General features: G+C 42.5%; 1 long non-coding RNA gene across 1 annotated transcript in view; it reads right to left on the bottom strand.

Moving 5' to 3' along the window:
• LOC308646601 overlaps positions 1–11,427 on the bottom strand; it is a 127,465-nt gene that overhangs the window by 74,412 nt on the left and 41,626 nt on the right. The window lies entirely within an intron of this gene.

The raw sequence follows: 11,427 nt of genomic DNA on the forward strand, positions 1-11,427 counted from the left end.
CAAAATACATTCTAGTGTTGTGTAACTCTAAAAATAATAATTTAAAAAATCTGCCTAGAAGACATATCCGGTGCAAGCTCTGGAGAAGTGTAAGACTTATTCTCCTGTTTCTCTAACCATTCCTCAACTCACCCAGTCCTCCATCTCTCATCTGTCTCCTAAACCCTCCTCTAGTACTGAAATTTAACCAGTAAGGATACTATATCTTCCATCTTTGCTCTTAATGCTCCTGCAACTCCATACTGATTTCAAACTTAGCTGTCCCCCGATGTCACCACTTTCCTTGAGTGCTCTCAGGGACCAGGAGAAGACTGTCTCCTCCTTACTTTCATAACATGGCTTTAAAATTATTTTTCACTCCATTCACTTTCATAAAACTCCAGGTCCTTTGAAGTTCATGTCATTTCTTTGGTACATTTCTTTACTGTTGCCTCTTCAAACTTTCTAGCCATAGCCCCAATTCACTAGTGTGCTGATGGTAGCTCACTGTCCAGCCCTCTATCCCCACTCATATAAATTTTGGGGGGCCTTCACGTACACATCAATGACTGAGCAACCCAAGTCCATCATCCCAGGTACCTTCTCCACCCACCCCAGCCATTCTCCCATGTACACCACTTGGATTCTGTCATCGTCACTAATAACCCTACTTCCAAATACAAGCCAAACATCACTCTTTCTGATTACAATCTTCTATCCTTCCAACTCACTCACTGTAGAAACTCCACTTCAACAATCCTTCAGTTTCACTAAAACCTCCAAGCGATAGTTTGGCCAAATTTTTATTATTTGCTATCTTCCCATGATGGTTAATTCCTTTTCACTGACTAGGTGTCATTACCTGCCATCATTTCTTACCCTCACAAACCCTGAGCTTTGAGTACACTCTTCCTATTACACTTAACAAGGAAGGCCCTCCCTCAACTGACTCCAGCTTGTCCTCCTTATCCCTGCCTGCCTGAGGAACCAAATGGTACTATAGAAAAATACCACATAACTGGGTCCATCTGTCTAACTTGGCAATCACAAACATGTTTTATCTGATTTATGGGAAGTTTGAGAACATGCTGAAGAATTTCATACATAAAAATATGTATTCAAGATTATCTTAAAAAACTATTAAAATCTACAAGCAGCTGTGTACAGCTATCTCCACATGGCAGCAACCACCTGAGCTGAATAACAGATGCTCCTCTGACAACAATAAAAGCAATTTCAAGTACCACTTCCATAGGTGTCCTCTGAGCCACATACTGATTTGGCAGTTTTATCACTATGAACTAATTTAACCCTCACAACTAAGAATTAGAGACTATTATGTTCTTTTTTTGCATGGAGGGAACTAAAGCACTGAGAGGGTCAGTAATCTGCCACTGTCACATTACATTCAAGCCCAAGTGGGCTGGCTAGAGTCTCAGCACTCAACCACTGCACGGCCTATGTGCTTGCTACAGTGCACACCAGGGCCTCTTCACTCATTTATCCATCTGCCCTCCTTGCCTCCCCACAGGTGAGCACCATGTTCTAATCCTCCATCTTCCCTGTCTTGGTTCATGACTACATCATCCATTGAGCCAGCCTGGCTTCCTCCCTTTACCCCACTTTCCATATTTAATCTGTCAGAAGGTCTTGTCAGCAATCACTCCATATCCACCTATTTACCTCCCTCTTCACTGCCACTGCCCTTGTTTAAGTCTCTGAGTGTTCTTGCCTAGTTTAGTTTAATGGCTTCCTAAGTGGTACACTAGTCTATTCATCTCCCAATAGGCAGGGAGATGTTTTTAAGACATGAAACAGATCATGTTATTCCTCCTTAATACCCTTCAATGACTTCCCATTGTTTTTTGAATAAAATTCAACTCCTAGAGACCCTCCATGACTTGGATGCTAACTCTTCCACTATTCCCATGTAGTAATTCCCTCTGTTCAGTTCTGTTCCAACAGCCTTCCTTCTTGTTCCTCAAAACATCAACCCTATTTCCACTTGCTGATCTCTGCCTATATTCCTCTCCAAAAGCTTAAAATGGCTGACTCCTTCTTACCCTTTGGATCAAAAAAAAAATTTTTTTTTTTGCATTACTATAGTTATTTCTGCCTACTACCCCTATCCTGCTCACTGGTATATGTGTGTTTACTAAGTTGTCAGGAAACATTTCTTGTGCTAATTAATTACTATCTGTAGAGCTGACCTTCTACTATTGCCCCTGCTATTAATGCTATAAGTGCCACCTCTCCCTTCTGAATGACTGGGCATTGCACTGTAATGTCACCTTTATTCTTCTCATCCTTTATGTTCACCCACGTATTTTCCAGCTGACTTCATGCTTAATAAAGGGTCCTAGAAACTACTCCATCCTGACCTGTGTCTTCCTAGATTTGGATTTCTTATAATAATTATTATTATTATAAATAATAATTCATACCAATATTCTACTGCAGGAGGAACTCTGACATGGTGCTTCTGGGATCTCAAACAGCCAATTCTACAATCTTCCTCCTCATTTCTCCTTGGTCATTGCCCCAAACTGAAGCCCCTTCTGAACATGGCTATCATGTTCTCATCTCTCCCAACATCTTCTATAACAACTTCCCAATACTGCACCTGTGAAGAAATAAATGCCATGTGTCCTTTGATGTGAGAACTATTTATTAAAAACCAAACAACAACAACTTCAAAACTGCATGTACATAATCATGTGTTATTGCTGGTTTGTTCCAAATACAGAAAAGAGATTTCTTTGGTCACTGTAGTCTTTTCGTCTCTACTTAGGACAAACCAATGAAATGTCAGATTATTAGTCAAGGCACTGAAAAATATTATTTTATTCCTGTTTTTGAAAACCACAAAATCTCTTAGTGAAACTTTATTTTCTCTGGATTGTGAGAAGAAAAAGAAGAACATGATAAACAATAGTGAACAAATGTTTCAAATTATATCTGATATACTTAATTTTCTCCAACAACATTAAAATATTCTTTCTTAACTAGTTATTTTATACCTCACCCAACCAGAACTACAAAAGAAAGTTTATATCTAAAAGCAGATTGACTCTGTTTCTCTATGAAAATCTTTTTTTTTTTTTTTTTTTGGTACTGGGGAGTGAACTCAGGTGCACCCAACCACATATCACATATCCGGCCACATATCCAGCCTTATTTCCCTATTTTGCATTTTATTTAGAGACAAGGTCTCACTGTGTTGCTTAGCACCTCGCAGGTGCTGAAGCTGGCTTTGAACTCACAAACTTCCTGCCTCGGCCTCCCAAACCACTGTTATTACAGGTGTGCACCACCATGCCTGAAAATCTTATTTATAGTGTTCTACATTTCGCAGGGTGAGCTCATATCTGGAACCAATTCCTTTCCCCATCTACAAAGTACAACTGTCCCCACATGTTGGGGAGGCTCTGGCTGCAGAGTCTTATGATGTCACAGACCAGGAAAAATCACTTATCAATTCCTGGGAATGACAGCTATTATACTGATCAGATTTTTGTTTTGTTTTAATGTCAGCAAAAAGTCACTTCAAAAGCAAATGTTAAAAGAAAGCAAAAAGAACTACCATGGCAGAATACTGTTCTTACCCTATCTCTATGTAAGTATAATTCTGCAACCAAAATTCTAAGCTCTTTTTATCTCAAAGCAGAAAGCACAGACAAAAAACAGTTAAGTGAACAATGAATTGCTTTAGTTCCACATATTCAGGGAATAGAAACCAGTATTTTTACTCACCTGGATAAGTAATGCTCTCTTTAAGCCTTCTGAAACTGCCTCCTTGGACATGTAGGTTTCAAATACACTACTTTTCTTCTCTCACATGAACTTGTTCTTTGACTTTTCATCACCTGGCAAAGGACCCAAAACCATGTGGGCCAACCAGAGAGGACACCCCTAGAAACATGAAGTAGCAATTAGCTTGCTCCTCAAACAACTCTGTATTTTTAAAACTAGAGATATTATGCTTATTATTACTATCATCATCATTATTATTATTTACAAAGATCAACGAGAAAGAAATTTTTGATTATGAATTCAGTCACAAAGAGTAAAGAATGGGTAAGGCAACACGAAAAAAACATACAAATGGGACTTGAGCTTTAAGTAAGAGCCACACCATGCAAGGAACAAAATCTGAGTAATTGGTTTCATATGCTTTGCTGTTTAAAGATACAAACTTTTAAAAATAGGAATTATTACAAGACGTTCAATTTTCTGGAGGAAATTAATCAGCTGTGCACAATATATTTATGAATTAAGAAGAAACCACACCTAATTCTAGATTAAATAACATAGGAGAACAGTTAACAGCTCACCAGAAAAATTAATCCCCTCACCCTAAGTGCTGCTCTCCGACTCCATAGCCACTCCACTGGTATTTCAATTCTCCCATTGAAGAGACAGATTCTGTTTCCTTGTGCTACTGCTGGGGATCCTCAGGGGCAAGAGGTTCAGTCTGTAGTCAGGATAGCTCCTTACTCATTCCAGGAGAGCCTCAGAGTTTTTCCTATCTGAAGCAGCTCAGTCATCACCAACTGAAATGAAAGAAATCAATGAGTGGAAAACAAAAATCTGCAGCATCCTCTGCCCTCCCAGAAATTTAGAACTTTGGTGTACTTGAATGGTAAAGGCAGTATGGTACCCTACAGGGTCCTGATGTCACATTCTTCAGAACTTTTAGTTCATCAAGCACACCATCTGTGCTGAGTTTCTTCTCAAACCTTTACAAGTACACAAGTCTGCTCCTTTGGAACAGTTCAAATGAAAATCTCCATGAATATGACAAATGAGGTAGAAAATAAGGAACTATATAATACCAGTCATGTAATATTGTGAAGTACACAAAAATAGGAGAAAATGTAGTTTGAGAAATGATAAAAATATTTAGAATCTTAAAAACTTAACATAATAAGTACTAAAAAGGCTCAATATATAGCACTTACTAAGTTCAACCTGGCTCTAATATATCCCTTCCAATGAAGTATATCTGGGAAATGATAACCAAACATAAGGGATCTCTACACTCAAATCTCAGAGCACCTTATCTATCATTGTCTTATGGTGCTTATAATCTATAAATGCACTTATTTTATTTATTAAATAAAATCAGTGAATTCCTTAGAATTCATCCATAAAAGCTAACTCATCGCCACAATTTGATGCCTCAAACAATGAAAGTTGGAACCGCAGATGGTTCACAAGTTTTCTAAAATGGCAAAAATTATAATTAGAAGTCTATTCCCCTATTCTTACCTGCCATCACCTCAAACCAGATGTCTAATCAGAAGCTCAGGCAGCCACATCTAAAACATACAATTTTCACAGAGAAGCTGCAGCCCTGTGGTTGGTCTCTGGCCTTCCACCTAGATAATGAACATGCCATCGCTTCTACTTTCTAGTCTCTGCTACCAGTCCAGAGGTCAAGTCTATATATGCAAACTTCCAAAATCCTGGGGGCAGCCTACATTCCCATGAAAAGTTTTCACTCTGAACACTAGCTTCCACTTCTTTCAAACTGTCCCAACACATCCTTCACCAAAATGATATGCTTTTTCCTTCAGTTGAATTTAATACTAACTTTGGAGAAGAAACAAAAAAGACAAAGATAATAGGCCACTTCATGATATACAAAGTGAAGGAGAGATAAAGTAACTCACAGAGAGAGAAAGAGAAGGCCTTCCAGACATGGCAATAGCAAAGGCACAGTGAGGAGTCCAGACCGTCCAAGTTTTCATCCAGAAGCTCGCATCCCCTCCTTAACTCAGTGAATTCTTCTGCAAATCACCATGCTGGGCAGAATGAGGGGTAAAAGGTCACCAGGTTTAGGGTTGGTATGTTTTTTCCCATTATTTTTTGTACTATGTTTTTTAATTTTTATTGGTCCATTACTATGATACATAGAATGGGATTTTCACATATCTGAACATGCACACAATACAACAATATGATTTGGCCAATTTCATTCCACAATATTTCACTTAAGTGTCCCTCTTCCCTGGCACATTTATCTAATTTACTGGTCTACCTTCCATGTTCATGAGATCCACATCATCTCATCTTTTTTTTCTCTCTAGCTTCAACATAAAACAGATGTCCCCTGTTTTTCTATACTTGGCTTATTTTGCTTAATATAATGTTCTCATGTTTCATCCATTTTCCTGCAAATGACATAATTTCATTTTTCTTTATGCCTGAATAAAAGTCTATTTTATTTATTTATATATATATATATATATATATATATATATATATATATATACATATATATATATATTCCTCTTTAGATGTCATTAGGCTTTCAAAATAGAATTGAAATAATAATACAGTACCATATAAGTTTGTTCCAGACAACACAGCTAAGCGACACAGCTCCCACTTTTCCTCTGAAGCCCAAACATGCATAATAAACAATTTAAAAGTGAGTTACTCAAGAGGAGGATATACACATAGGATTAGCTAGAAGAGGCATGGTGGGCATGGGTACATTAGCATTAGTTGACAGCAGATTTTCCAATTTTACCAGTACAGATTGAGCATCCCTAATCCAAGAATCAAAAATCTGAAACTTTCTGATGTCAACTTGATGCCATGGGTAGAAAATTCCACACCTGACCTCATGCGACAGTTAAATGCAGGTTCACAAGAATATGGTATAAAGTTATTCTCAGGCTATGGGAATAGGGCGCAAATGAAGCATAAATGAATTTCATGTGTAGCTCTGGGGACCATCCCTAAGATATCTCATTTTGTATATGCAAATATTCCAAAATCTAGAGAACATGTGAAATACTTCCGGTCCCCAGCATTTTGGTAAAGGGACAGTATTAACAACATTCAGGGTTAGATACACCCTGTTGATAATATGGTTGAGACTGAAAGAGTCTTGCACAGTGATGGATGTTGTGAGCTCCATGCCTGGTAGAGAACAGGACCTTGGGCCAGGGCATTCCCAGCTGTGAAAACCAAAATGTTCCAGATAATGCCAAATTTGCTCTGGAGTATGGTTACCATATTTAGCAACACATACTAAAAATGTACTCACCCCTTTTCTGAAATTCAAATTTAATGGGTGACCTGCATATTATCTGGCAAGCTATCATTGGGGGAGGGGCAAAGCTGTTGCCCTGGTTCACGAAGAAAGACTGGGTTAGAGCCAAACCATGGAGCTCCCATGGAAGCAACGTGCACCTCCAGCTTTCTTGGACTGCCCCACCTCTCCTATCCTGGGCTGGGAGGCTCACTTCTCCAAACACACTTCACTGGGCAGCTGTGCAGATGGCTCTGCAGTGACATGCCTCTCAATAGCCCCAGTTTACAGAACTGAAAGCACCTTCCCCTGTAAAACCTGCCTGATCTCCCTGCCTCCTCCATGGGTCTCTTCTGCCTCCCTCAACTCCCTGCCTTTTCCTTTCTAATTAAGAGGCCTCCCAGGCAAGCCGAGTCAGGAGACAAGGCAGTACTCACTTTGATTCCATTATCAACTGGCATCACTTGTCTGCTTCCTTTAATGGCAGTCGTCATGGCAATGGGAGACCAGTCCCTACTCACTGTGGGAAACAAAACAAAGTGGTGTCAGGGGTATGTGCTGGTCAGGACAGAACCAAGGTAGAGCTTGTTGAACCTGAACAGAGGAAATCATGCTGAGGTCACCCAGGCTCCATCTTTAGCTTGGTGGCACACAGGAAGAAAGGAAAAGCTACAACCTTGCCCTGGAAAAGCTCAGGGAAACGTGGTAGGTTTTTCACATGGTTTATCCAGCCATCTAAGTAATTTTCACTCTCATTATGAATAAACCCACACTCTTAACACTTGAGAAGGTAAAGACAGTGCTTATCTGAGAAAGTACAATGAAGGAGCCATCAGTCTCAGCTCCACTCCCTTCCCTCCATATTCCCAGGATCCTCTCCATTCTTTCCCCTTTGCTCTTAGACTAAGACCACACAATCTGCTTCCTCTACAGCCTACACAGTTCTCCGTCTTCTCTGCTCCAGCTTCTTCAGTTCCATCAAATTCACCACGTTCCCCAAACAACAAAGCCTCTGGCACATACAGTTCCCTGTCTGGAATGGATTTCTTTCTTCTCTAGCTACTTTACACCTCCACATACAAAGCCTACTCATATTTCCAGCATCTTCTTCAACATCACACCCTCAGGGAAGCCTTCCCTGATCCTCTATTCATGTGCAATTCTTCCTGTATTTCTGTGTGTCTCCTTTCTTTTTCTGAGGAGGTGATGGTCACCCAGGGCTTCCTGCATGCTAGGCAAATGCTCTACCACTAAGCTACACCACTATCCACGTTTGGTACTCTTATGGTGACAAGTGCCTTCTGTAATTACTGTCATAATTATTCTTGAGAATCTGCCAGGGTCTCTCTTCCAGGAGAATGTCAGCACCAGGAGGGCAGGGGTTGAGCCTGTCTGGTTCACTGCTGCACCTATAGTACAAAGCTCATGTCAGACACAAAACCCTCTAAAACTATTTTAAAAAGCCTCCAGGATTTGAACCCAGTTCTGGCTGAAGTACCTTGTGCTGATTCATTGGTCCTGGGACCTGATGGCTTACTAGGTCAGCACTGGACAGATTTTCCAGGTTCGTAGCCTATACAAACTCCTTAGTGGCTTCAGAGACTCAGGCCAAGCTTGCAAGCTGATTAAGACACCCCTTTCAGAAAAAAAAAAAAAAAAAAAAAAATGGTGAGGCTGTGGCAGTCAAGGACATGGCTCCTCTGAACCCAGAGGAAGGGGAAAGGGAAAACCTGATTTGGTGCTCAGATTTCTAAACAAGTGTTTTCAAATCTATCCCACTGAAAACTGGCTCTCTGACATTGGAAGAGATGTTCCTTGCCAAGAAAGTGAACAAAGGAAAAAAAAAATGGAGGAGGTCTGCTGTGGGGACAGAGATATTTTTTTTTTTAAACCAAGCCTTTAGGGGAACCCATGCTCAAAAGAGAGCTCAAAGATTGCAAATCTGAACCAGTTCCCTTCCACTGGCCCTGTGTCCTCCAATCATTGCTTACTCTCTCCAGGCCTCAGGATTCCCATCTATATATCACAAAATATGCCCCCTCACATTCCAAGTTTGTGGCACTGTGTAGGAGGGGATGGAAGCATCTGTGGTATGGAAGGGTGCGTAAAAGCTTGGCTCTGATGTCAGACCTGGATGGTAAGTCCTGAATTTTCCCATTCTTGACTGGATGATCTTGATCAAGTCATTGCCCCCTCTGAACCTCAAACTACCCACCTCATAAGCCTACCGTACATTCAGAGTATGGTACGTACTATTCACTGGTAAATGGAAACTCTTATTCCCCAGCAACACAGAATTTAGAAAGCACCACCAATATGTAACTTGGTGATGATTCCAGACCTAGAGTTCAACAGATCTGTCCAATGTAGCAAGGTTAGGCCCCTGACCCTCCCAGGCACCAAGCAGGGCAACTACAGATCTCTCTGAGCATGAGTAGGCCTCAGTCTATAGCCAAACAGAAGGCTCATTCCAACCCCAAACCTGTCTGACCACAGGAAAGAGTCCCAGACTTCTGGTCACTATGTGCAATGCATGCACCATAGCCTGTCCTCTAAACCAAGCTACACTGAGAAGAACTGTATTGGGACATTAGGACAATTGCATCCTGCATGTGAAAATTGAGTCCTAGAGAAGAGAAGAAACTGGGACACAGATCTGAGAGAGCTGGTGGCAAAGCTGGAACCAGGACATGAGCCAGAGCCCTCCCAGAAGCTTTGCTGACACTCTCCTGCCTGCCATTTCTCAATTCTGCCCTTCTGAATTCAACCAACCTGCAATTTCCTTATAAAACAGGGGTAATCAGAAAACCTCTAGGCCATTCCAAGGGATCCTGGATATCTTGCAAATTTCCTTATTGGAAAACACTAGAATGTACAACCAATCCTGGAGCTGATTCATAAAATAAAAGGGTAAAATCCACACACAGAGACACATACAAACAACACATTCACATCCATGCTCCCTGTGCAGAGGGCAGCAACAGACCCCAGTCTCCAGGCTGCCCGCCTCCACAGGGAGGGGATTCCTAGTTGTATTTGGTTCTGCCACTACATGCTTCAACCCCTAATACACACATACACACACACATGCACATACAACCATGCATCATCTTGGGCTGACAACTTGTAAGATGCAAAAATGCCTGCAGGGTGATGCCAGACTGAGTGATGGGGGGCTGACAAGGCAATGGTTATACACACATGACACACACACACATATACACACATAATCATAGCCTTATTCATTCACACATACTCATCATGAATCAAAGAAATACCGACTCACAAAAACAGTTCACACACAAACATATATACACATACTTTCTAATATATGCATACTCCAGCACATGTCCTCACAGCCATGTGTGTGCACCCACTCACTCTGGGTCCAGACATGGGAATGCTACCCTGAGCCCCCACAACTATAAACACTCCCTATATCTACAGGCACCTGGGAGTTGGTTGGCTATGAATCCAGAAGCCAGAATAAGCTCCAGGTGGGCCCAGGACAGAGGAGCAGCAGAAACATGTCTGTCATCCTCTTGTGTGGCTAGAAATGGGGGAGGACACTCAGGAGAGGGCCTCCTGTCTCCTGGAGATCACTCCAAAGACTGAGAATGTGGAGGTGCCTGGGAGAGTCTTTATGTCCTCAAACGGAACCTCTCCCCTTTGCTGCAAGCTAGGATCCTTTTGGCAACCTCTTTCAACATCACCCCCACAACAGACCTGCCTGTCCCCAAGAGCTTGTCCCTCCTTTAAGATCACTAAGACCCACACACCTTTTCTCCACAAAACAGGGTCCCAGACATTTTAAGCTATGCCCCCCACCTAGGTGATCCTCACACCGCATCTGCCCCTTCACACAACTTACAGACACCAGAGGTATCCCCTGGCCTCTAGCCCCACAACCTCCAAACTCGCAGGCCACATCTCCAGACCTGTGGAGGTAGAGGCCCCCAATGGATGAGTGGCTTCTAATGTGGTGGCTCCTGCTGCCACGGGGCACCTCTAGAGAAGCCACTGCCCACCCCCACCCTCACCCCCCACCCAAGGAGCCTGCACACTCCCGAGTGGGTCCCAGCACCTACCTCCTTCTTCAAGGCACTCCAGTCTTCGGCAGGGTCTCTGCCCCTGGAGGAGAAGACAGGAATCCGCGGGTGATCGGGCTGTCCTTCCTCGCGCCCGCCTCAGCTGCAGGAGCCACCACCGCCAAGCCTGGGGCGGCATCCTTCGGGCTCGGGTCCCGTCGACGCGGCTCTGAACTCTGGCGGCAGCGGTTCCTGTGCTCTGGCCAGGGCTGAGCTCCTGTTCCTGGAGGCGGAGGTGCCGGTGCCGGCTCCCGAACTCTGAAAGCGGCGATAGAGGCTTTGGCTCCGGTGTGCTGTGGATGGCGGCGGCGGCGG

Source organism: Spermophilus citellus (assembly GCF_964194105.1).
Source record: "Spermophilus citellus genome assembly, chromosome: 4".
Classification (NCBI taxonomy): Eukaryota; Metazoa; Chordata; class Mammalia; order Rodentia; family Sciuridae; genus Spermophilus; species Spermophilus citellus.